General features: G+C 40.6%; 1 protein-coding gene and 1 long non-coding RNA gene across 3 annotated transcripts in view; one reads left to right on the forward strand and one right to left on the reverse strand.

Moving 5' to 3' along the window:
- LOC136710921 (uncharacterized) overlaps positions 1 to 18,612 on the reverse strand; it is a 77,561-nt gene extending 58,949 nt beyond the window's left edge. The window contains exons 1-3 of the long non-coding RNA XR_010804683.1: positions 17,627 to 18,612; positions 15,214 to 15,312; positions 4,648 to 4,757 (exon numbers count right to left, since the gene is read on the reverse strand). This is a non-coding gene — a long non-coding RNA (uncharacterized lncRNA). The remainder of the gene's footprint in view (positions 1 to 4,647; positions 4,758 to 15,213; positions 15,313 to 17,626) is intronic.
- Positions 18,613 to 21,481: 2,869 nt separating this feature from the next.
- nr4a3 (nuclear receptor subfamily 4, group A, member 3) overlaps positions 21,482 to 26,477 on the forward strand; it is a 34,287-nt gene continuing 29,291 nt past the window's right edge. For both annotated transcript variants that reach the window (XM_066686666.1, XM_066686743.1), the window contains exons 1-2: positions 21,482 to 21,838; positions 25,413 to 25,559. The gene's annotated coding sequence lies outside the window, so the exon portion shown is untranslated. The remainder of the gene's footprint in view (positions 21,839 to 25,412; positions 25,560 to 26,477) is intronic.

Genomic DNA, 26,477 nt, shown 5'->3' on the forward strand with positions numbered 1-26,477 from the left:
AAGGGCTGCTTTCCTTTCTCTTTCTACCACGTCTGACAGAGTTGGGTCCCAGTTTGGAAAGCATTTCAACAGTGTCACACTCCTTCAAGAGGCTGACTATAGCGGTCCATTAGCTGCACGTCCCACTGTCCCAGTCCCTCTTCCTACAGAGAGACAGACTTTTCTCGAACCATTTTACCCATTTTTTTCCTCAGGTAAGATGCAAAGAGCTGTCAATCAGCAGAGGTTTGGGTGAGAAGGGCTGCTGACCTGGCTTGGAGTGAGCTCATTCACTAGCTGCCAATCAAGCCTGACCTTGACCACAGTCACATCACTGTGGCCCGACCACACACTTCCCCTCTCAGTCAGACTAAATCACTCTCCTTCTGTCTTCCTGCTTTACTCAAACACACTCAGGTGGCGTCTCTTCATTCCAGATCCATTTAGGGGGTTTAAAATGGGGTGCAGGGGAGACAAAATGACAAAAAGGTTGGCAAAATGTCTTGACACTGAGTGACTTCCATGGGTGTTACAATTTATGAATAGGGGGCGAAGTCTTTACTGTGGGGGGGCCTTGGGGTATACCCATCTGGGGAATTTAGAGGGGATAACCCTGAAGTCAAGACATGCTAAGCCCTCTCTCTAAGACATACAGTAGTTTTAAGGAATGCTAAATTATAATCTGTTCATCATTTTACATCCATTTAAACTTAACATTGTGGCTAAGTGCAGTTGTCTCTGGTTGTTTACACTCCATTTTTGGAAACCCTTGGAGACATGGGGAGAACACACCACACTCCTCACAGACAGTCACCCGGACCAGGGCTTGAACCCACAACCTCCAGGACCCTGGTGCTGGGACAGAGACACTATCTCCTGCTCCACCGTGCCGCCATTTAATATATTATAATTAATACTTAATTATGTCTAAAGTAAAGCTTCACACTAAAACATTAATTCATTACTTGTAACCGCTTATCCAATTCAGGGTCGTGGTGGGTCTGGAGCCTACCCAGAATCACAGGACGCAAGGTAGGAACACACCCTGTAGGGGACGCCAGTACTTCACAGGGCCACACTAAAACAAAAACACCAATTCACATAACACATTCGTAATCATACACTCATAATCAAGTCATATTAGCAGAGCTAGCATCCACTCTTTTTTCATCCACAATATAAAGCACATGGTGCACACGATGGAGGCAGACGTGGCCTTGAGGTTATTGAAGTGAGCTTGAGGCTGGAGGGTTGTGGGTTCAGTTCCCAGGACCGGTAAGAGAAAAAAAAACTGCTGAGCTGCCCTTGAGCAAGGCGCCTAACCCCTAAACTGCCCCCGTGGTGGTCACAGCCCCCTGCTCCAGCTGTGTGTGTGTTCACTGTCCCTAGTGTGTGTGTGAAGAATTGCTCACTAGTGTGTGTTTGTGTGTTCACTGTCACAGATGGGTCAAATTTCCCCAAGGGATCAATAAAAGTGTTTCTTCTTCTTCTTCTTCCTCCCTGCCCCCACAATGCATCGTAAAATAAGCACAATTTTAGAACATGTATGCCGCCATATTTTTTCATCAGAAACTGAAGATCTATTGACTGTCCTTTTCCAATCCCTTGTTTGTGTTAGCCAAATTGCCCGTTTTGCTAAACTGACAAAAAGGTAGCATGGATTTGTGTCCATAAAGACATATTTAATCCTAAAAAATAATAGCTAAAAGAGAGTCAGAGCTGTTCAAACATCCTAACCTACAATACACCTCTCAGAGAAAAAGAGAGAGACTGGGAGAGAAAGAGAGAGTGAATAAGAGTGTGTATGATGAGAGGCTGTTGAATAGCACGCTGGCTGGCTGCATTCAATCTGTTAAATGGGGAGGGTCATTAGAGAGCCGTCCACTTTTCAAATACAATGGAAATCAGATAAGCAGCACAAGGAATAGAGGGCAAAGGAGGGATAAAAATGGGGCGAGAGGAAAGCTGTGTTGTTTCTGTGTGTTTGGCAAAGGTGCTCAGGCACGATAGAGCACCTCTCGGACCACACTTCAAAATCACTGGAGCCTCAGTTCTGACAAAAGCTCCGCTGTGGCCTGTTTCCTGTCCATTTGTGAGTGTGTGTGTGTGTTAGCACTTGTGTAATACAGTGAGGTGTAAAATCATGAGTAAACAATGTGACAAAATACTGTGTGACAAAGGAATAACTTTTAAAAAATTTCAAATATACAGTTTTTGCCCGTACTTCCAATGTAGTCAGCCAGCCAAGACATGTTCACTGAGGGGTATAAATCTACCTGACCTCACCAATCATTTGGTGACTGAATGCAATTAACTACTTACAACAATGTTCCAACAACTAGTAAAACACCTAACAACAAGAGGCTCTTTCTATAGCAAAGGGGGGCCCAGGTTCTTATTAATATCACTGAATTCAGAGGAAACATTGATTGAGATGGTACAGAGATATAGTATATAACCCCAGGACAGGGGTCAGGAATAGACAGACCACGGTCCCGGGCCGGACCCAGACGCTGTCCCAGACCTGGACCTGTAACTGATAAACTATTAAGAGCTGTTTAATGTTGAACAGAGTGTGTGTTTGAAGTGGTGTGACTCTTCTAGTCGTTACGGTTCAGATTTAGCGCTCCAGGAAACTCACAGACTAATCACATGTGTTTCTGCATATCACACGTGAGGCTCCTCAACCAATCAGATCTGTGCATTATGATGAGCGCTGTGACTCCACTGAGTGACACACACAGGGCAGGGTCCAGACGCCGCTGTTCTGGGGCCAGTAAAAACAGCCCAAGGGACGAGATAAAAGCACTTTTGGGACACTTTCAGGACGGCGGTGTTGTGAGAGTTAAAGCCAGAAACAATGATTACAGGTTAAATTCTCATAACACTGAACATGGATTCTGTTTACAGATAAACATGGATAAAGAGCCAATTGGCTTAAGTCCCGCCCCCCAGCAATAAGAGCCAATCAGATCGCTGGTTCTGGAGTCAACTGAAACTACAAGTCTTTTTAGGTACATTATTTAAATATGCTTTTAAAAAAAAAAAAGTCTTTGTCTTATTTGTAAATTTTACTTGAAATGAGAAAAGAATGTTTTATTTAGAATATTAGTTACTTTTAATTATTTATAGATCTAGTAGAAATGTAACTGAAAGTGTAAATTGATTTGACATTCAGTTGTTAACGACATAAAATGCTGCTATAATTACAAAGTTACTTTAATGTACAGGACGTGGCACTGATCATATACAGGATATACACTGTGTTCTGGACCTTGGCTTAAGAAAATGCTCTCTAACTGGACCCTGATGAATTTGAATAAATTACCCCTGTAACAGGGCATGATGAATTAGGTTTATTAAGTCCATTTTGATTTCAGGTTGGACCTAAACACAACCACACAGCATACTGTAGGAGCAATGACGACAACATGAAGCTACGCCTATCCCTGTGATGTGCAGTGCATCTAACATGTCCATACTAACTACAATACGATTGAAAGAGTCCTCCAGGGTTGCCTTCAAAATGATTTAAGATTGTGCATGCATGGGAAAGTGCCTTGAAGAGATGGAGAAAGGAAGGAGGGAAGGGGAGGGGGTCCTCTTTTGAATCTAGAGTGTGTGACAGCACTGCTACTTGATATCAGGCTTGACCAGAGGACTGATGAGATAGCAGGCGGCCTCTCAGCCAATCGAACCCGAGGGTGACATGGAAAGCTTCCAATCAGGCCTGACCTAGTCTGTCTGAGGCTAAAGAGAGATGAGTTTGACCCCTTAGACTGACCCAAACCCACCTAAGGAGGCCAGCGTGTGTGCATCCACAGCCATGACCGTATTAGCTATCCTAATTCTTATTGAGCTTGCCCACTTTGGCACATTTTGATGCTTATTACCTTCCACCACAGTCACATTTCCTGTTTCGTATTTACATCATAAAAAACAGGAGGTGGTACAGCTGCTATTTTTCAGTGGGTTGCTTGGTTCTGTTTTAGCTGTTACCCCTTCAGTGCTGAGGAATTTAAGAAAGATTTCGGATATTAAAACTGTTGGAACCATGTAACACAGATGAACATATTGTACATTTAAATTAATTTCACTAAACTGTCATTAAGGAGTGTTCTGGTAGAATAAACACAAAGTGTTTACAGTGAATCTTTACATTAAAGAGCACTTGAAAGAGCCCCAGTCCTGGTTAACTTATCTAGTTAACGTCCATTCTCTGGAAAACAGCAGTTTCTTTGTTATCTTCTCTGCTACGTCAAGATTTTCCCAGTTCTCCAGCTTTGTTTCTGTTTGGAGATGATTCCACTCTTAATATAATTTTTTTGTGAAAAGGAAATAATTATGGCTGCCTGGACTGCAGGCCACTCTGTGTTTTTTTTTTTGTTTGTTTGTTTTTTTTGCATTATTATTTGGATGTACTTTTGTTGGAGCGAGTCATGGGTGAGAGTCGGTCCGAAGCTACCTCTTTTGTTAAAGACATTTTGGCTGATTTGTGAAAGTGTATGTAGTGTGTTACAGTCTTTCACTCTTTTTCCCTTTTCACTTCCTCCCATACATGTGCAACTTTATTTCTTTTTCTTTTTTTTGTGTGTTATGTGTTGAAAAAATTATAATAAAAATATATTCACAAAAAAACATCTTCCATTCTTTCACACGTTTACCCACCTCTTGGAAATCACAAAACAACTGGTTGATTCCACTCTTACTCCTGTCATTTTGTTGGTGTAGGTTCAGTTCCTGGCGTCCAATGGGAGGGTCTTGTTGGCTATATTTACCTAGACACCACAAAGAAAAAGGTTTTCATTGAAAAATGTTCTGTTTAGTTTTGTGTCAACTTTCTATTTGGTCTGAACCCAAACAAATGGAATAATACTACATTACCTTCAGTTCAGCTATGACAAGATTTACTGAATGTAATTATACTTAAATTAAATTAAATAATAATTCTGAATAAAATTAAAATGACAGCTTTTTTATTGAAATGATTCAGCCTCCAATGAAGGCCTAGGAGGCCCAGGATATTCCTCTCTGATTAATAACTGAGCAATAAGAGGTAATAACCAAGCCATAGTGGAAAAGTGGAGGCTGGGAAAGTCCCTCTCTCACTTCTCCTGAGAGTGTGTGGACATGGCTTTGATACACACACTGTAATCTGCTCGCTCTGTTCCACACCGGCACGCAGCCACTTCTCCGGTGATACGGCAGCGGCTTGCGGCCTCCGGACCTCGACACAGGAAACACGAGAGAGCTGAGTGTGAGGGCTTTCTCTTTTTCTTCTCTGCTTTCTTTTTTCCCTGCTGTGAGTAACTGTTTTGTGTTTTAGAGAGAACTCAATACCTCACGCTCTCTTTAAAGCCCAGAGACAAGCACTCACAGATAAGCCAGCTAGCCACTTTAGCAGAAGGCTCATTTCCCAGCCTCAAAACTGTATACTGGATAGGTGTGTGTGTGTATGTGTGTGTGTGTGTGTGTGTGAGAGAGAGAGAGAGAGAGAGAGAGAGAGAGAGAGAGAGAGAGAAAGGCAGAGAGAGAGAGAGAGAGAGAGAGAGAGAAAGGCAGAGAGAGAGAGAGAGAAAGGCAGAGAGAGAGAGAAAGAGAGAAAAAGAGTTGGAGTGAGAGAAGAAAGCATATTATTACTCGATTTTCAAGAAATTTAATACAAATAGCAATACAAATTGTCATAATGACTTCTGACTGAAAGACAGACAGCAAACGGAAGAGAGAGAGAGAGAGAGAGAGAGAGAGAGTGAAAGAAAATAAAAGAAGCAGACTAAAAAAATGAAAAACAACAGGTAGCGATATATTAACTGCTGCTCTGACGTTTTGTCATCATGTCCTTCAATGAAGAAACGTTTTTTAAAACGAAACCTACATCAGTGTTTAATGACGAGTGCATTGTAATGGCCCCCAGACTACACCACTGCACTGTATCACATTATAGAGGTGAGGGTGAGAGGGGTCAGTGCGTAGCTGGTGCGTGCTGAAGATGGGGAATCTCGCAGCATGTCTGGGTCATGCTTAATGAGATTATTTATTACACAAAAAACCTCTCTGTCCAAACATTTAGATAAGAGAAACTCCACGCTGCATGCCGTTTACCGCTGCTGAATCATATCCTGAGGGCACTCACACACACGCACACAGGCACAGACACACATACACACATCCTCACAGGCATGTACATGTGTTTCACCCAGTCACAAATAGAGAGTTATAGTATTTTAATCAGATTCCTCCACTGGTGTTTAGTAGCTAACAGTAACAGCACCTAACTGCTTCACTCAGGTATCTTTCTCCAACTCTCCAGCCATTCTCTCATCCCAAAAACCAGTCAATGCAGGACAAAAAATATTTTTTCATTGCCAATTCCACTCACTCGCTTGCCTTCACACATGAAGCTGGAAATGAGGAGGTAAACAATCAAAGACACCAGGCTTCATTAACTTGTGAAGGAAGCAGGGTCTTCTTTTCACGCTGCAAACACAATATTACTTTACAGTTCAACACACTTGGAGGAGAACACTACCTTCCCAAGTCTGTGCGCTCCAACCTGCTCAGAGAGAGCAAGGCTAGTTATCATTGCATCACCAGGAAACAAACTGGCATTCACCCAATAACAGGGCTAATGCTTAGACCATCCAGCGTCTCATATTTTTAGCTTTAGTTCATTTTTAGTTGTAAGTATGTTAGCGTTAGTCAATACGACTGATCACTTCTCTCTCGTCACTGAATTTTAAATGGCACTCAAATTATGTTCATTTAAGGCCACAAAAAATTCAGGGCTTGAGGGTGTCCTAAAGAAGTGTACTGTATCACACTCTCACATTTAATGTATAAAATAAATCATTTGTCAGGAATACTGCTAACCTCTGAACACACTTCTGTGGAAATATTCAGCTCACACTGTGAGAACAATTCTGAGAAAACCCTGGGGCACTACAGGAAGAGTACAAAGATAATTTAAAGCTATAACAAATGCATGCTTCATGTCATCATAAACCACAGTAAAGTCTTCAGAGCCAGACAAAATAAGAGTGAAATAAAATAACTGTAATTTAATTATTGAATTTCAATCTTACTATTAATAACAGGTCAGTTGAGGCTATTCTCATCTCTGGTACCACGCTGGTGGAACGAGTTTCCAAGCACTATCAGAGCAACAGGAACCCTCTCCACATTCAAGAAATCCTTGAAAACCCAGGTCTTCCAAGAGTATCTCTTGCACTGAATGTCTTTCTTTAATGGACTTATTACTTCCTGGCATATTGCACTTAATGTAAGGTAATTTTTATAAATTGTGCTGTAGTTCGAATGTTAGATCCTCTTTTGTAAGTCGCTGGATAAAAGCGTCTGCCAAATGCATAAATGTAATGTAATAAATGTAATAAAATACTCTGAGCCATATTTTGTGAATATATTTTATAAATACATATATCCCCAGTATATAGCTCAGAATATAATTTATATATAAAATACAACATACATTTTCAGAATGTCTGCACTAAAGAGTATTAAACAAAGAGTCAAATGAGTTTATTTAACTTTAAAGGAAGGATTGACTATTAAACTGCAGTACACAAAGAATCTGTACTTCAGTGTTTTGCAAGCTTCAAATGTTTGTGTTTCTCTGGAATTCCTTTTGCTTTGTGTCAAAGGTTAAAATCAGCTGAAGTTCCATGAGCAACTACTTTTTATAGATGGTCCGAACTTGTGAATAAATATAAAAGTGAATAAATTCATATTCCGTTTGAAATTAGCCTCTTTGTTAGTTACAGAGAATTAAAGTGACCCTGGTATTTTGTGAGCCATCTGTTTCAAAATATGACTGTCTTGCAAGGTAACCTTTCCTTTATCAAAAATCAGTGGTGCATGAGTGTGTGGGTGAGTGAGTGGTACACTCTGGGGAACCCCTCTTTAAGAAGCAAGCTTATCTGCTGAGTCATCTGTAAACTGGGGGCGTTAAAAGTATTTACACATTATCTGAGTGTCTGAGCGTATAACTGTGTGAAGATGTCTTGTGTGTATGTGTGTACTCATTATACCTTTGACCTTTGCATTACCAAATGTGTGGCAATATTTGGGCTTCCGTGTGTGTGATATGCCATGAAACCCTGAATAGTTAGAACTAATGGAGAGGGAATCTTTCTTTATAAAATGAGGCCTTAACCTTGAGCAGTCTCAGTTATTGCCAGCTGTATCAAAGACGTAGTGTCATATCTATTTCTTACTAATTATTTCTTACTAATTTAATCAAAAGTTAGTTATTCAGCCCATACTTCCATTCCTTACTGGACACTGAAACAATAAAACTGGGGCTTCCAAGAGAGCATAACTGTTCTCGCTCTCTCAGAGTGGACAGGAAGGTCCTCTCCTTCCCCTTTCAGTAAGGGGGCGTCAATCTGATGGCATCTGGCATCTTACAGTTCTAATGCCGGGGTCAGACTGCAGAGGAAATGCTCTGGACGTGTAACACATTCCCTCAGGTTCTCTTTGTAGGAGACAGTCCACACCGTCCTCTCTGTAACACCCAGGAACCGGCCACTATTGCTTTTACTACTACTTCTTTTCAGAACAAAACTACAGCATCACACAGTGCTTCTGTCGCCATGATCAACAGTTTATAGCCCGACGTCATCTGAACTCACGCAAAGACGTGAATGGAGAACGATCCGTGTCAAACGTGTAGTGTTCCCTCTCTCCCGACCGAGACACGGCACAAGTTTACAGCTCTAATCTGACACAGTGTACGTCGTGAAAGACAAAGATATCGTGTAGTCTGATCCCGGCATAATACAAGTTTGTTGAGCTGTGCTAAAAACCTGAAAAAGCTACCCTTTGAAAAGAGGCATTTGTTAGCTTTATATCTCCAATAAGTATGTGCTGTGCTTTGCGCTCTCTTGTGTGGAGCCCTGCAAGATGGAGCTAGCAGGTGGAACTGGTCACAGAGGAGTGTAGGACCACTGCACAAAACTTTTTATTTTGAATATTGTACAGCAATTTCAAACCTCAGGATGGTATTTAAAAATTTCTAAATATTATAATTCATTTTATTATTATTATTATTATTATATTTATGATCTTTTTTATCCAGAAGACTTTTTTGCTAAGTTAATTATGTAACTAATTTTGAATTGGCATGTTACAGGAAAAGAAGTTTCTAAAAGCTTAAAACAGCCCAGAGGAGGGGCTTATCACAACCTTATATGTGTTCCCTGAGGAGATAGGATTTCCGTCTGCTCTGTATGAGCATTTCTCATTTCAAATACGTTATATAGGTCTGTGTCACAAGTTTGTTCCAGAAGAAGAAGAATAATCGTAGTACATTTTTGCTACAAGGGTGTGGCTGAACTGCTGCCATGTCGTCTTGTAAGTATAACTGATTTTTCTTTATTCACATTCATCCACATGAAAGACAGGTCTATCCAGCCTTTACACCTTAATGGGACACTGATAATGACAGCAGCAGGTAGGGCTCCAAACCCCACGCAGTGGGACTGTGTACCTCTGTACACTAAACCTAACCCTAACCTTTCCTTTTAATATTTCTAAACGATGAGAAATATCCAATCCCCCGTGTCATGCGAGAGTAACTTATGTACGCAACACTGAGAGCTGAACCACGTTTTAAATGTCAAGATTCTGATTCACTGAATCACACCAGTTATAGACAGAGTGGAAAAAGGGGTGAAGTGTCCTTAGGTTTTCCACTTGTTTATTTCAAAGCACCACCCATAGCATACATACCTCAAGATGCTCTCGGCGGGGAGATTGCGTGTGGTCAAGCAGTAAGGTCCTGGATGGATGTCAGCCAGTAACATAGCATAAACATCACCGTCCATAAGCTGAGGCAAGTGCAGCATTTGAAACAAAGTGAAGAAAATGGATGACTCAAAGACCCTTCACCAGTTAATTCCCAACAAATTATAGTCATATACAAACCTTAGGGATTCCCTAGTCAAATGATTTGCTGATTGAAAAACTACACCTCCTCTTTACTGAACGTTCATCTGCATATTTTAATGCATGCTTTATGTCTATTTGATTCATTTAGCTTACAGGGGGAAATGTGCCGAACTTACAATGCATTGTCTAATTTTTTTTATTTTCCAAAAGGTTAAATGTAGCAAATAAATAACATCAGAGTATTCACTTTGGAGTTCAGTAATTCATTCTTTCATTGTCTGTAACCCTTATCCAGTTCAGGGCAGTGGTGGGTCCGGAGCCTACCCGGAATCACTGGGCGCAAGGCAGGAACACACCATTTGAGTCACCAATCCACCTACCAACGTGTGTTTTTGGACAGTGGGAGGAAACCACAGCCCCGGAGGAAACCCACGCAGACACAGGGAGAACACACCACACTCCTCACAGACAATCACCCGGAGGAAACCCACGCAGACACAGAGAGAACACACCACATTGCTCACAGACAGCCACCCGGAGGAAACCCACAAAGACATGGGGAGAACACACTACACTCCTCACAGACAGTCACCCGGAGAAAACCCATGCAGACACAGGGAGAACACACCACACTCCTCACAGACAGTCACCCGGAGGCAACCCACAAAGACACGGGGAGAACACACCACATTCCTCACAGACAGTCACAGTCACGGAGGGGAATGTTGTGTGACAGAGACACTACCTGCTGTGCCACCATGCCGCCCCCACTTTGGAGTTCTGTTAATGAAATAAAAACCTTGAAAAAATGTTGTTGTCCTGAAAATGTAGCTGTTAAAATAAAGCTTGCAAAGTAAACTTTTCATGAAATACAAATAAACCGATAAAAACTGGACACATTTGGAAATTATATAAATTAATTAATTCAGATGGTCTTTGATAACCTATGAATTTCTGAGATTAACATAACATAGTATACACAAGACTGGCTGAAAATGTCAGAAAAATTGGACAAGTTCCATCTTCTGTTACCTGAGATTATAATGTATAATTATCTCCTACGTAAATCAATACCACATGAATGCAGTAAACCAAACAGGTATGTGTCCATCCCAGTGGAAATATACATAGTTTAAATATTAGTATTATATATAGATTAAACTATTAGTTGCTCTTGAAACAAGGAATTATTATAATTCTGTGACAATAACACTTTCATCTGCTGTGACTGATTAAACTTCACATACTTCAAAGTCTTGTAACATAAGTGTTGTTTTTGTTTAGATTTAATACTGAACTCCCAAACTGCATTCTCCCAAAACTGAAAACACATACGCCCTTGTCTTCTCATACACTGTAAGACCAACAGTCTGTGGTAATCCCACATTTCTTCTGAAATTAAAAGTATTAATCAGTAGGTTGTCCCCTGGTGACAGCATCTACTCTTCTAAAGAAGCTTTACATTAAATGTCAGAGTGCTGCTGTGAGAATTTGCTGGCATTCAGCCATGAAAGCAATCATGAAGTGAGGATTTCATCATGTTTGATGATAGCTTTGTATCACAAACACCACTCCAACTCATTACAGATGAGAGAATGGAGCTACCACTCTCCAGAGGATACATTTCCACAGTTCCACAGCTCAAAAATATGGTGCGTGTAAGAGGAATTCCAATGTATTGTTTCTTACAAATCACTCATGTCTACATGCATCCTGTGTCAGCTAATGTGTGAGCACACACATTACCTCAGGCTGTTATTGGAAGTGAAGTGCTTCTCCTCCTCCTCCTTTCCCACTCTCTCTCTCTCTCTCTCTCTCTCTCCCTCTCTCTCTCACACACAGAAAAGTTCATGGCCTCTGGAGGCTTCCGGTTTTTCAGGTTGTTTTAAGCTGATTTAGCTCTCTAACAGACACCTCACGCAAGCAATGACCTGCTCTGTGAAAAGAGCTGAAAAAACAACACTGGAACTCTTTAATCTCTTGTACTGTATTCACTAATGTGCAAACACCACTTACATTCCATTCACATGCACACTGCCAAATTTTAAAAATACCTTAGGTATTCAAACGAAGCATTTAAATATTCATTTACTCTATGCATTAGTGCATTATAAGTTACTGAAATGAGAAATGAATCTCTACACTGGAAGATGGATAATGTAGAATTATGCAGCTCATAATCGGCAAGCTAAAATATTAAAAACATAAAAAAAATACTATTGTACACCATTGGATCAGGCCAACTCTTCATTATACTGTGTGTATATAGTACAATAGATCTTACACAGCATTGGGTTTATGAAATACATGTTATACTGGGAACACATATCTTCAGATTTAAATACCCACTTACATTTTATTTGCAGAAGGTGACATACTGATAAACAGTAGTGTCCAAACATTTGCATGCAAATATTTACAGTGTTTACAGACTTTTGCAACCACCTACTCATGTATTCGAAGGAGGCTCTCCATCTTTTCTCTAGTAACAGCTGCTTTTATTTTAACTGTAATTATACTGAAACATGTGTTATACTGAAATATGTGAGGTTTGATTGCATTTATCCACAAAATAAATTAGTAAAGTCATGTATTAATGTGGGCGGCACTGTGGCGCAGCAGGTAGTGTTGCAGTAATACAGCTCCAGGGGCCTGGAGGTTGTGGGTTCGATTCCCACTACAGGTGACTGTCTGTGAGGAGTGTGGTGTGTTCTCCCCGTGTCTGCGTGCGTTTCCTCCGGGTGATTGTCAGTGAGGAGTGTGGTGTGTTCTCCCTGTGTCTGCATGGGTTTCCTCCCACAGTCCAAAAACACATGTTGGTAGGTGGATTGGAGACTCAAAAGTGTGAGTGTGTGAATGAATGTGTGAGTGTGTGTGTTTGTGTGTGTGTTGCCCTGTGAAGGACTGGCCAGGGTGTATTCTCGCCACTCCAACTCAAGTATCGAATCAGGTTCTATGACTCAGGAGAACAGTTTCAGACCTAGACTCTAACCCTAGATCTGTGGCAGCTACCAACAACTGTGTCTCGATCAAGAAGAACATACATGCTTTGTGTATTATTTTGTGTTCAGTGCATCAAATGTCTGCACTTACATCAGCAGAATGATTACAGTTTTACACACCCCTACACATGAGTCATAAGAGAAAGTGAAAAAGTGTAAAATTAAACTGACACAACAACACAAGGTCTACACAAGCAGCCCTCATGCTTCAGCTATGAACACCTGCTGAGCAATCAGTCTGAATACCTGTTTTACACACTGCAAACACCCCCACACCTAGACTGAAGCTCATGGGAAATGGAGAGCTCAAAGATATGCAGACAGCTGCCCACAACTCTGCAGATTTGGGACAACATCGTCTATTTGGGTGTGGAACAATACAAGTGTCTTTTGGGTGAGGTGCTGACATTGCAGGGAGATAAGAGGAGGAAAGGAATGTAGACCTGACACGCGCTGACACAGAGTGTGTGGCCTTCCCATGTGCTTACTAAACTAAGATTAGTTTAACAATGCTTACCTGTGTATCTATTTATGATTTATTAAAAACAGCTTGTGTGTGTTTGTTTTTTCACTGACAGATAGTTGTATCATCTGTGTCAATAACTCTTGAGAGATGAACCAATAGAAACGCTTCCTAATGAATAAGTAAAATACAATCTCTATACATTAACATTACAATTCAAGCCGGAACATGACACAGTTTACGTCTGAGTTTTTCTTTTGCTTCCAATCCACGAGTACAATTCCACATAGCACTGCACAATTAAAACAGTGAGGGTGCTTTATGTAACACTATAGATCCATCACTTCACAAAAAAAAAACAGACTGAGAAACAGTTTGTACCCCAGGGCAGTATGAGAACTGAACACTGCACAACTTTGACAGCGCAGTGGCCAGTTTATAATGTGCAATACTATATCTTTTAATAATTTTGTTGCGTTTACAGCACCATGCTGCTACATTCATTCTTTCACACACTCACTTTATTATCTAACCTTTATATAACACTTCCTATTTAGATTGTACGTTTTGTATAATATAGCCTTTATCTAGCTTACATTCTATTAAGCTACTAGTGTCACTCCTTATTTTATGAAGAAGTGGATTTGATGTCTTGTTATTTGTGGTTAACCTCTTGTTAAATGCACTGTAAGGATTGCTGCTCAATTTCTTTCTACTGTGTGCAACGACAATAAAATGATCTTGAATCTTGAATTCAAGGCATTCTCATGAGTTCAGTGAGAATTATATTAAAATATTTGCCCCTGGTGATTATTTCACTCTCGAGGCCACTCTAAACATGTATAAAAAATGGCACTCCTAGAAACTGTCCTTTCTCATTCTGAACAATTGCCATAGTGACTCATATAAACACAAAAAAGAAAAAAAGGATGAGGACTCATCAGCATAAACTTCCACCACAATAACCCTTTCCCCCCACGCACACAAACATTTACACACAACTCATCTGGCAGAGCTATGTGTCTGTAAAGTATAGTACAAAGTTCTGTACCTTTATAATAATCAGTAGTTATACACATACTACCATTCAAAAGAGTGGAATTACCTGATACATTAAACATTACAATGTTATTCAATAAGACGTAGATCGTGGATAATTTAGTGCTGTTTTAAGGAACATAGCAATCATGGGTTTAGAGTAAAGTTCTTGTCAAATCTTAACATATTCATTCATTCATTCATTCATTCATTATCCGGTTCAGGGCGGCGGTGGGTCCAGAACCTACCTGGAATCATTGGGCGCAAGGCAGGAATACACCCTGGAGTGGGCTTATCATATTTATCATGCCAAATTAATATGAGTTGTTCTAGATACACCTTTTAATAGAAACAGTACTGTGCAGGCTATGACAGGTTCCTAGTAATTTTAGAATCAGCTGTGTATCATTCAAAGGTTTGTCTTATATTTGGCTTGTAATAAAACAATTCTATAATTTTTTTACTGTTATAACTTTGAATAAACAAAACTGTTGGAAGATCCCCACTGTATTGAAACAATATACACCCAACAAATGCAATTTAATACTAGAGATTCCAAACTAGAAACTGTGACCTATAACATTTACAGAGATAAAACACACGCCTCGGCATGTACCTTATTCAACCCTGTGATGTACTGTACGCTGTTGTTGGAATAAAGCAGATCAAATCTGTAATGCCACACTACTCTCACATTTGGTGTTATTTTAGGTCAGTTTGTAACCAAACAAAATAAGTTGTAAATACTTTCTGATTCACTCACTGAGTTTTATCAGTGTTGCAAAAACTTATGCAGCACAGGTATTGAAGGCATTATTAACTCACCAGGTTTTGGTGTGTTTTCAGCCCACGCAATGAGTCAGCGTGGTAAAAGCCATTCAGATATCCATCACTCGCTCACATCCATCATACACAGGATCACCGCTGCCAGGAAATATAAAAGTTAAAGTTCATGCTGTCTACACAAACGTCTTCATGTTTTACTTTTTTAATAACTCATTACAATGTTTGGTCTTATTTACTAATGCATTTTTATGCACATGAACTTGAATGGCGTCCCATTCTTAATCCATAGGGTTTGCATTGTGCTTGGTGTAAGGCTTGAATGCAGCTGCTGGGCCGTGGAAATCCATTCCATGAAGCTCTATACACACTTTTCTTGAGTGAATCTGGAGCCCACAGGAAGTTTAGTGGTCTGTAGTGAGTGATTTTGCACAAAGTTGGTGACCTCTGCGCAGTATGCCCTTCAGCATCCACTGATCCCACTCTGTCATTTTACGTGACCTACCACTTTGTGACTAAGTTGATGTTTGTGTGATTTATTACTCGATGGAAGCATGATGGTTATTGTAGTGAGAAAACAATGATAGAAAAAAACATAAAAATTGTAATAAATTTTAGATTCACTTTTGCTATACGTACACATGACTGCACAGAAACACCAAGTAGTTTGATGTTTAGATGACATTGCTTCTTCTGAATAAAGCTGTAGATTTGTGTGCTTAAAGACAACATGGACGATTCCGGGGAAGTGCTGTTCTCTCTGGTTTGATTACGTTATTCAAACAGTAAGTTTGAATAAATTAAATAATCCAAATCAGCAAAAAATAATCAATATTACCCACTTATGGAGCAGAAATTGAGCAATTGGTCACAATTTTGTCTAAACCACTCCAGATGCTGTTATTCGGCCACAAGCAGAGAGCAAGAAAGCCTAGCATACTGCACCGAGGCCCTTTGTTTTTATTTTTAGTCATTTACTGACACTGGGGCTTCATAAATACATTGGAATGGTTTCCAGCTCAAAAACAGGCTGGAGTACAGCTAATTGTGCAAAAACATCCTCAGAATTACATAAAGTGTGAGATTTCAGTAAAAAACGCTGACCTGTCATCATCATTATCTAATGCTATAAATGTCCAGTAAGAATTATGCAAACATCCAGCAATATAGATCCAGACAACATAATCATATAATTTCCAAAAGAATTAGATCAGACTCTGGTTACTGGGCCCTGTGTACTGTAGTGTTGTGACTACTATGGGATAGATTTGATGTGCTATTTAGTCACAGGTCCAACAGAAACCTGTCTGGACAAAGCTGAATATAATGAAGTGGCAGTGGGTAAAAAAGGGTGTTATATTCACCTGCGTTTTCAAATTTCATAGTTTTACTACTCCCCAAATCTAGCTGCACTTCCTACACGTTTATTTATTATTTAAAGGTATTCTCCTGGCTAAAGTATGTGAAAGTAGGACATACTCTAACTGCACAGCTCCCACTCTTGACCTTAAGAATGCTTTGACACTTCTTTAACTATTGTCAACAAGCATTTTTTGTTTAATTTTTTGCTGCATATTATGACACAAAATATGAACTTAATGTTTCTATTATTTACTACATTAATCAAGTATGTGATTTCATTTATTAAAGTAAATTTGACCCTGGTCATTTGCACATTTTCCTTCTATAGCGTGGGTTCTGAGCTTGCTCAACGTTTCTGTTCAGTGATGGAGGGTGGAAAGGGGAACATGGCACTTTTGGACAAAATATAAATAACATAATAGACACATAAACTATCCACAAAGGAATGTCCATAACTACAAGACTATTGTATTGACATAGTGTGCTTTCTGACACTGAAACGGTGATGAATTAGATAAAAGCCAAGGCGTGTGCTTTATCTTTGGGTAAATGTTATAGTTCACATTTGTATATTTTCAAAGATGTCCTCAAGACATCTTTGAAAGACCACCTCAAAGATATCACTCTTCTGCCCTGAGTCTATAGAAATGGTAAAAGAAACTGTGACTTCTATATTGCTGTATAATAACATATGTATTTAATGTATTTAGTATTTTATTGCAGTAACCTGTAATGAACTATGCTAATTTTAGGATTACCATAAACTTTACAATTTAAAATTACCAGGGTAAGACCATGATGAACATTAAACAATCCCAGGTTGGCTAGAATTTGACAAATATTAGTTTTGAACACAACAATCAGCATGAGGCTGTCATTCTGGAGTAACATCTTGCAGTGTTAGTGTACACGTGTGGATTTAGCTGGATGTATTTTCCTCAACTATTTGATAAATACTATGTTTTCAGACGCACTATCTTGCTGGTATTATGGGGTTTGATAGTTTCCAGTGTATGAGCACTTTGAGATTTCGTGTAATTACACTAAATGTAGAAGCGTAAGATCACTGTTATCAATAGTAACAGATTAGCACCTCAGATGTCACAAGGTCTGAGGTCTTCTACATTTCAGTTCACTGTTACTCCTCCTCGGTTTACTGAAGTGAAGAGTGATGGTACAGCCTTGACCCAGCCGACACAGATCTGGCTTTGGCAGATCATCTGTAGGGGCCGAAGGAGGTCATGGAGAGGGGAATCCCGGGGATGATGACCTAGCCACACACACACACACACACACACACACACACACTTTCCGCCAACTCTGACGACGCATAACTGAACAACTTTCCCCTCAGCCAGAGTGCCCGCAGGACTAAACTCAACATACGGACATAAATAAACAGTTTATACGGTTGTTTACCCCGTTGTAGTCGTTAAAACTAGCTATGAATATAAACTACGCGCTGTGTATGATGAGGATGAAGGTGCACTTTCAGGCAATAAATTAAGTTTATTTATGTCTGGTCGAGCTGTTCGAAGCCTGTTGTCTTTGTTCGCTGTCCATTTTTCAGAAAAGCGACTTAATTTAAGGCATTTATTCACCTAAATCACCCGTACATTTATTAAAAGACGTAAACGTCAACAAAATGAACGTGTATGCTAACGTTCGCATTACTTCGCGGCTGTTGATAAGCGGCAAGTCCTGTTTTACCTCAGAAATTACCTCTCTGTCACAGTTCCTACTCATGTCGTTTGTTTTTAGAATGAAAAGGTGAAACGAGGCCAGTCTGTAGCCCGACGAGTAGAGTGTCCGTGAGGTAACGTTCAACTAAAACCGTGAAAGCGCTCGTTGTCCAAACTTCACCTCGCAGAAAACATAAGGACGTTAAACCAGAAACCTCTCGCCGCGAGTCAGCCCCCGGTCTCCGGTTACAGTGCCGGGCTATCATGAGGTTGTTCCCTGGCAAGAAGAAACGGGGACACGCTTCCGCTAAAAATACCTGTCTACGACTATATTTGGGTTGGCTGGAACACAATCAAATGTCTAAAATAAACGGACCCGCCCCGGCAGAGTGAATGAAGGATCCGCTATCTCACACCGCGGGCCGCCCGCTGCTAAATTTAGCTTCAGCTCTTGCGTCAATCACGCGCCTCAGTGCGTCAAGCCCTGCCCCCGCCCCTCGCCACTCTCCATTGGTTAGAATCGCCCCGCTGCCAGCAGGCTACGCGCATTCTGATTGGCCGCTGCTGATTTACGGCGGGGCGCCGGCGACGCCGGGCTTGTTTACTGCCTCGTTTAGAGCGCGCGCCGCCACGTTTTTTCATCTCCCCCCCAAAATCTCAGCGCTTGTGAGCTTTTTATAGATCAGTCTTTTTAAAATCAAGTGCACACGCTTATATTCACATGTTGGGTAAACGATATTAAAATCACCCTACAGCCGTTTTAAACCCTCTCTCTTCATCTAAATTATATGTGTGTGTTATGCTAAGTGTGAGTGGTTTCGAAAACGGGGAAACCCTTGTTTCCCACTTGTAAATTGTGTCTGAACAGCTGATAATGTCCTATTTACCGCTGGTAAACTTAGATATGACACAAGTTTAAAGATGACATTTTTACATCATGACATTTTGCCTTTTCTCTGGGATAAAATGTGTAAATTAGTGAATTTAGTGAATTAGTACATGTGAATAGTGAGGGTTTGTATGTTTTCTCTATATAAAAATCTAACTTTAAGATGACATTTGTTATCACCAGAAAAGTGCTTATTTGTTAATTAATGTTGAATCACGTTAGTAGGCTGTTTAGTGTATGGTTGGCGAATTTTCAGAGAAGCACAAACAGAGTATAGTCATACACACAAACTTCTGATTAACACCAGAACACAGCATCAGGATTGGGTCCTTGGGTTTATAATGTAAGAAACCCTGGCTGTCTTAATTCACTCATATGAGACTGTCTTTGAAACACTGCAGTTTCAACCATGCTAAGACTTATAGCAAATAAACAACACCAAAGTGACAAGTTTAAAAGGTTTAAATAGAACAAACAAACACAAAAACTTGACTTTCACTGGAGGTTGACTGTGAGACTTTAAGAAAAAACTGTCGGCCGTATTGTGGGCTCTGCTGTCTATCACATCACTTTAAACAGACATTATTCAACTTCTCAATTTGCATCCACATCTTACAGCATTGTGTTAGCCGTGACTGTCATTTGACTTGGTCTGAGTTTGCTTCATTAAACCAAGTAACTGAATTTCTTACACATTTCTACATGAAGCTCACATTCTAATAAAGACATGCGTCTGTCTGGGCCACATGACAACTTTGTTCATCTTCTGTTTTTAGAGCTCAGTCTACTGTAGTAGCAACAGCAGCTGATATAACACATTCCCATTAATGTGCCACATTAACGCAAGTCAAAATTCATCAAATTCTAAAGGTCTGGAGCAAAACTGCAGTGAAATGTCAGCACAGACTCAGAGTGTGTTTCCCTAAGAACTGAAGGTTTTGTGTTGTTTTGTTTTTTAATAAGAGAGAGGTTTGAGACAGCAGCAGTGTTCACCCTGGAGTCAACTTTAAAAAACAAATAAGAATAAGGCATACACTCTTAAAAATAAAGGTGATACAAAAGGTTCTCTGAGTGATGCTATAGAAGAACCACATTTGGGTCTATAAAGAACCACTTTTCTAATATGATTAAAAAAATTTAGATCTAGTGATAGATTTTTTCAATTTTAAAAGGTCCTTCACACACACACACGTCACTTAAACAAACACGGTTTGTAGCCCCCTTATTTGTAAGAGTTTAAATGTGAATGGTTAGAACTGAGAGGCAGGTTTTGTTGTTGTTGTTGTTTGTTTGTTTGTTTTTGCACAAGTGTAAAGTATTTAAAGACTGTATTCCTGTTTTAGAATTCTGCGATATTCTGTAAATAATAGTTTTTATAGCACATTTTCAGTGTGTGTGCAGAGACTGGCCTATAGACAACACATTGTCTTCTGGGCCCCTGGGCCTTGTTTTGTATGTTTCATGTTATATGTGTGTACACTCACCAAGACAAACCCCTTGTAGGTCCGAAAAAGCGATTCTGATTCTGATCACTGTCTGTGTGGTGCACTCTTCCTGTGTCTGTGTGGGTTTCCTCCAGGACTGGAGCCCAGCGATGTCAGGTGGACTCTGGTCTCACTACCCCCCTGACCTGGGTGAAGCAGTTACAGAGGATGAAAGAATGAATGGATTTCCCTGCCCCTAAAAAAAGTAATTTCCGACTGAAATAAAGAAAATCCAGGATTTGTTCAGGGGTCAAAACTCACATATACACATCTTACTTCAAATCTTATCAAAGCAGAGCTGCCTTTAAGCTGACATGGATAAAATGTAATGTACATACACATGTAAGTGCGCCACCCCCAGCTCATTGATGTTAGCCCAATGGCTCCAGTGTAAACCTAATGAAATGAACCGGGTGTTGAATGTGCCTTGTCCGATTACATCCGAATCAGTGATTTAGTCCTTGTGACTGGGCAGAGCCCACATTAAACGAGCAACCCACGAGCTGCTGATATTAAATTAAAAGACAAACACATTGTGATAGCTCTAGGTAAAGGTCCACACTCAGGAGGCAGCAGGCAGCTGCAGGTGCCTCGTGATTATAACCACGTGCTCTACCGCGCCGTTTTCTAAAAACCATAAGAGTGGAGTCAGAAGATCAACGCGCGCACACACACATTCTCTGGCATAGTGTGCGAGTGTGTGAGTGTGTGTGTGTCTCTACTGTACAGGCGAGCTGACTGGGGGTGCGCTGTGGCGGCGCGCGCGCGCGCTCTACGTCACCTCTCCCATGGCGTCACATTGACGTAGCGCATACCAGGATCGCTATGTTAGAAGGCAGGCGGCGCATAAATGTGCTATTAGACTTGGAGCGGCTCTCAGCGCGGCACATAAACACACACACACACACACGCACACACAGACCCAGAGCCCGGGCGCTGAGTGCGAGCTCACACACGGACTTACTCACTCCACTCTCACTGAGAGAAAAGAGAAGAGTAGAGAAGAGAACAGAAGAAAAGAGAAGGAAAACTGACCGAGAGAGATTTACGTTTTTTTGCTTTTTTTTTTATTTTGATTTTTTTTTCACATTTTTGATGACAACTCAACTTTGGCTTCTGAGACCAACTCCATTCAACTTGCCTTTTGCCCCGCGTCCTTTTCCCCTCTGTTTCTCTCTCTTTATAAACTTCTGCTGGATATGCCCAGGCTTTACCAACATATGTAAAGACGGAACCTCTACAGCAAACAAGTAAGGGCTCTGTTTTACTCTCTGTCTCTCTCTTTCCCTCTCTCTCTATCTCTCTCGCTCTCTCTCCCTCGTGCTCGTCTGTGTTATTATTCATGTTCGGTTGGTACCAGACACTGCTCGTGTTCACTGAACCGCGTCAGGACTGTCAGCAACTTTCTGTGTCCGCGTGCTGGTACCGGAGGAGACCTGTTGAGCGCTCGAGCCGCACCGGCACTGCGCGTGTGGATGTGGAAGTGAGCTTATCTGTGGCTTTGGGTCGAAGCCTCGCGGCTCTCCGTCTCTTTCTGGTTGTCATGGAAATAGACAGCGCTCCGGTGAGGCCAGTGAGGGAAGAAGGGGTCGCGCGCGTCTCTCTGTCGTTTTCATTAGCATCCGTGTAAACGCAGGTCCGCGTGCGCGGCGCGTCTCTCGCTTTTCACCTGTTTCTTTGTTGTTTTATTGTATTATTCCGCGCGGGTGACGTAACTGCCCTTTTCTTTTTACTTTTATATTTATTCTCTTTTATTTTCTTGATTCCTTTTCTACTTTTTTTTCTCTCAAACCCTTTCACTTTTTCGAATTACTCAGAACAGTTTATTTATTTATAAAGCATTTAAAAATGTAAGTTTCCACAACTGTCCGTCCACTGACGAAAGTGCTGCTCTGAATTCAGATCTTTACCTGATTCCAGCGTTTACATTTTTTCCACATTAAATAAACCGTCTTTAATACAGCGGTGCATTTACACTCATTCATTTGTTTCGGCTTTAATGCGGTGTATTGTATTCGGCCACTTTTTTTTAGCCACCTCACCTTCTCTCTTTTACACACACAGATAGATAGATAGATAGATAGATAGATAGATAGATAGATAGATAGATAGATAGACAGACATCTAAAGGACCCTGTTCCACTCTTCCACCCTCGCTTTGGTCTCTGTGTGTCCAGTGGTAGCGGAGGCCAAGAGGTCAGTGTCTCTGTCTCAGCGCTACGTTGCTTTATCACCCACTCTCATCAGTGACAGTGATAAGCAGTGATATAAAACTGAGGGAATCAGCCACTGACTGGCAGTGCCTCATGAAGTGATCACTATACACTCACACTCACAGTCTCTCTCGCTCTCTCTCTCGCTCTCTCTCTCTCACACACACACACACACACACACACACACACACTCAGCAGGCCGTGATGGACTGACTTGCTTCTCCACTGACTGAGCCCATGTCAGTCATTTTTGTGACTGTAATAAGACAATATACACTTTTCTAAAGCCATAAAACAGGAGTAGGTTTCAGATCTGGGGCTCTCTCTGTGTGTGTGTGTGTGTGTGTGTGTGTGGAGGGTGGGGGTACTCAGCCCGTTTAGCTGTCCAGACTCTGTTAATTTACTGTACTTGTGTTATTTGTGTGTGTGTGTGTGTGTGTGTGTGTGTGTGTGTGTTCATTCCTTTCTCAGCGCTCTGTTTGCTGGGAAGCCTCTCTCGCCTTATTGAACGAGAGGAGACGAGCGCGTGCTTATGGGCACTGTCGCCGTTCTCTAGGTTACCCGGGCTCCACACACTCTCTAACACACACACACACACACACTCTCTCTCTCTCTCTCTCTCGCTCTCTCTCTCACACACACACACACACAAAAACATTATTGAAAGCTATAACTTCAACAGAGAAGTCATTACGTGTGTGTGTGTTTGTGTGTGTGTGGTCACCTCAGGTTTCTCCATTTCCCTTCCTTTCTAACATCACGGTTTGAGGCTATTTCCACTGCATTTATCCCCCTCAAAATCACAGATATCCAGGGACATCAGCTCAGAGACAGGACCTACAGCTATTAGCCAAATTATAGCTGGCAAAAGTTTGGGCGCCCCCCTTAACATGACCTATTTTCTTGATGATCTGAGTTAAAGTTTGTAAGGTAAAATATATCTTCTACAGGGGCATAAGTGTGAGATTTTGCGGCCTGTTAGTCCCAATACACTCATTTCTATTTCTGGAGGGGAGAACATATATAAACTAAATACAAATTTAAAACCTTTTCCGCTGGTCACTTTTTGAACAAGCAGTAAATGTGTATGTGTTCTCTGAGGGCGGATGCTGTGGGGACACAAACTTTGGCACACGATTTTAACTCGATTAAGGAAAGCTTGTACCTCAGCATAAATATTTAAATACAAGGAATAAGTATGTGTTTATAAGAGATTGTTTAAAAACGAGCTGTAAACACCTCCGTTTCCCACTGAACTCTGAAACGCTGTTCTCCTCGTTGTAATTGTATTTAGAAGTCTTCCCGCCACAGGTCTTCCCGCCATAAGACTTCCCGCCAGAGGGCGCTCCTCGCCCTTCACGCAGTAGCGCGCGCTCAGGTGAATAACGGCACACTCCAACAACACTTTCACACATTTAGCCTTTAACATTCGCAGCGCTCAAACAACACACACCGCTGCAGATTTCACCCGAACAAGGAGTGCTCCAGAGAGAGCTCCTCCACTTACCACTGATACAACACTTTCTCTTCCTCCAGCTCCTTTTCTCCATTTTATTTGACTTTTAATTTAATTATTTAAATAACAGGTCTGACTGCGGCAGCTTTAGTTTTGACAGTTCGCGCACAAGTTCGTCAATTTGTTTCTTCCGTTTTCGAATCGTGGCTTTTATTATATTTTATTTATTATTTTTTATTTGATAACTTGTTTTAGATTTTTTTGGAACTGCTTCCCCCGTTTTCCCTCCATTATCTGTTCCCCTTTCTGTTTTAATTTTATTTATATGCCTCGTTTGTTTAAACGTCGAATATTTCTATATTTAAGGAATACATATTTAGTGTATTGCTAACTCCTATCACAAGGTAAATATAAGCTACAGGAAATATTCGCCCAGTTTCCTTTGTTTTCCAGACTCTATGCTGTTTGTATTAATATTAATATGCATAATAACCGCTGTAATAATGTAATAATATTGTGATAATAATTTGAGTGGTGGAGCGAGGCATTTATTTTGCTTCCTCGGGCTGTTCTGTGTAAATCTGATGCCTGTGGCTGTTTATCTGTTCTCTTTGTATCTTAATTTCTTCATTTTTATATTCTTATTAGTTTTATGAATATTAATTTTCCTTTCGCTAATACAGTAAATGTATGTTTTTTTCCTTAGTTAAAAATAACAGGACGCCTATAAATATTTAAATATAGACTTTCTGTTTATTTTCTACAGTGATTTAACTGAGGAAAACCTAAAAAGAACAGTAGTGCAATAGTTATGGCACATTTTGTATTACATATTTTTAAAATAATTTGACATTTTTACAAATATTAAACTCAGAAAATAAACGTAAAACGTGCATTAAAGGGGGGAGATTATAAAAATGTAGAACATTTTTTATTTTTTTCATCTAAAAAAGAATCAAAACGTTTCCAGAGTTTTGCAAGTCGTGTACTGCGTTTGTCAAAATAATAACCAAGTGAATTTTATTTTTACTTTATTTTTAATAAAATCTCTCTCTCTCTCTCTCTCTGTTTCCCCCCTGATCTGTCTCTATCACTCTCAAACCATTTACGTATTCTCTCTCTCTCTCTCTCTCTCTCTCTCTCTCTTTCTCCCAGCCCCCGGTTCGGAAGAGCGCGTGCAGCAGAGCTGTGAGTCTCGGAACACTTGCAGTGCCGCGCGACCACAGAGAGCCTCGTCATCGTCCTCGTCGTCAGCAGAGCCCCCCACAGCGAGCACGATTCAGCGAGCAAAGGGTCCGCCAGGTACCACCTCTGTGTTTCTCTCTCTCTCACTGCCTCAGTGCTGCATTACACCGCTCTGCACAGAGTTACACCACAGCCCTCTCTCTCTCTAAAGGACACGAGGTTCACTGTGTTTACTGCCGGCTGATTGTTGGAGTTTGTGGAGCTCAGTGCTTTTCCGGTTGTTCATCTTTAAAAGTATTTAAAATGTTTGCTGCAGTAATTAGCACTTGGATATATTTATATTTATATGTGTATATCTAAAATACACATTTGGCTTTTTTCTGTTTCATCATTAAAACTATATATATAAATGTATATAAATGTATATAAATGTATACATAAATGTATATAAACATTCTATTTACTTTCTGAACGTAGATTAAGATACGTGACGTTTATACAGGGCACGTGATTTAGTTTTAAAATTCTCCCTCACTTATGGCCTTAGAAAAATCATCAGAATGTCCTCTGTCTGGGTGTGCCCAAACCTTTGACACTGATTTATAAAACTGAGGGTGTTAAAACACATATAGAGTCTCATTAATTTCCAGTTGTGCATTATTGGATTAAGCAAAGCTCCATGCCCCATGCCACAAAACACTTTCCATCAACACAGTGTAATATCCACGTTTAAAGAATGTGTGCAGACTTTATCTCTGTGCACTTTTAAGTCCATTGAACAAAGCAGATTGTGGAGCTTTGCTGCAGTGTCCTGGATCTGTGGGAAACACTTGGCTGCTGTGTGTAATTATGCACAAAACCCACTCAGTTTATTCAGCTATTAGTAACCTTCCGATACCCTTCCAGACCGGTTCTGTGTTTATGGGTTGCTCTGGAAAACAGGAAGAAAAGTGAAGGCTTGTAAAGTCAAGAGCAGGTCGACGTGGGGGAGATGTCCAGGTTGGAAATGGAAAGCCTTTTAAATTTGGTTATTGA

This window comes from Hoplias malabaricus, chromosome 1, assembly GCF_029633855.1.
Source record: "Hoplias malabaricus isolate fHopMal1 chromosome 1, fHopMal1.hap1, whole genome shotgun sequence".
NCBI lineage: Eukaryota > Metazoa > Chordata > Actinopteri > Characiformes > Erythrinidae > Hoplias > Hoplias malabaricus.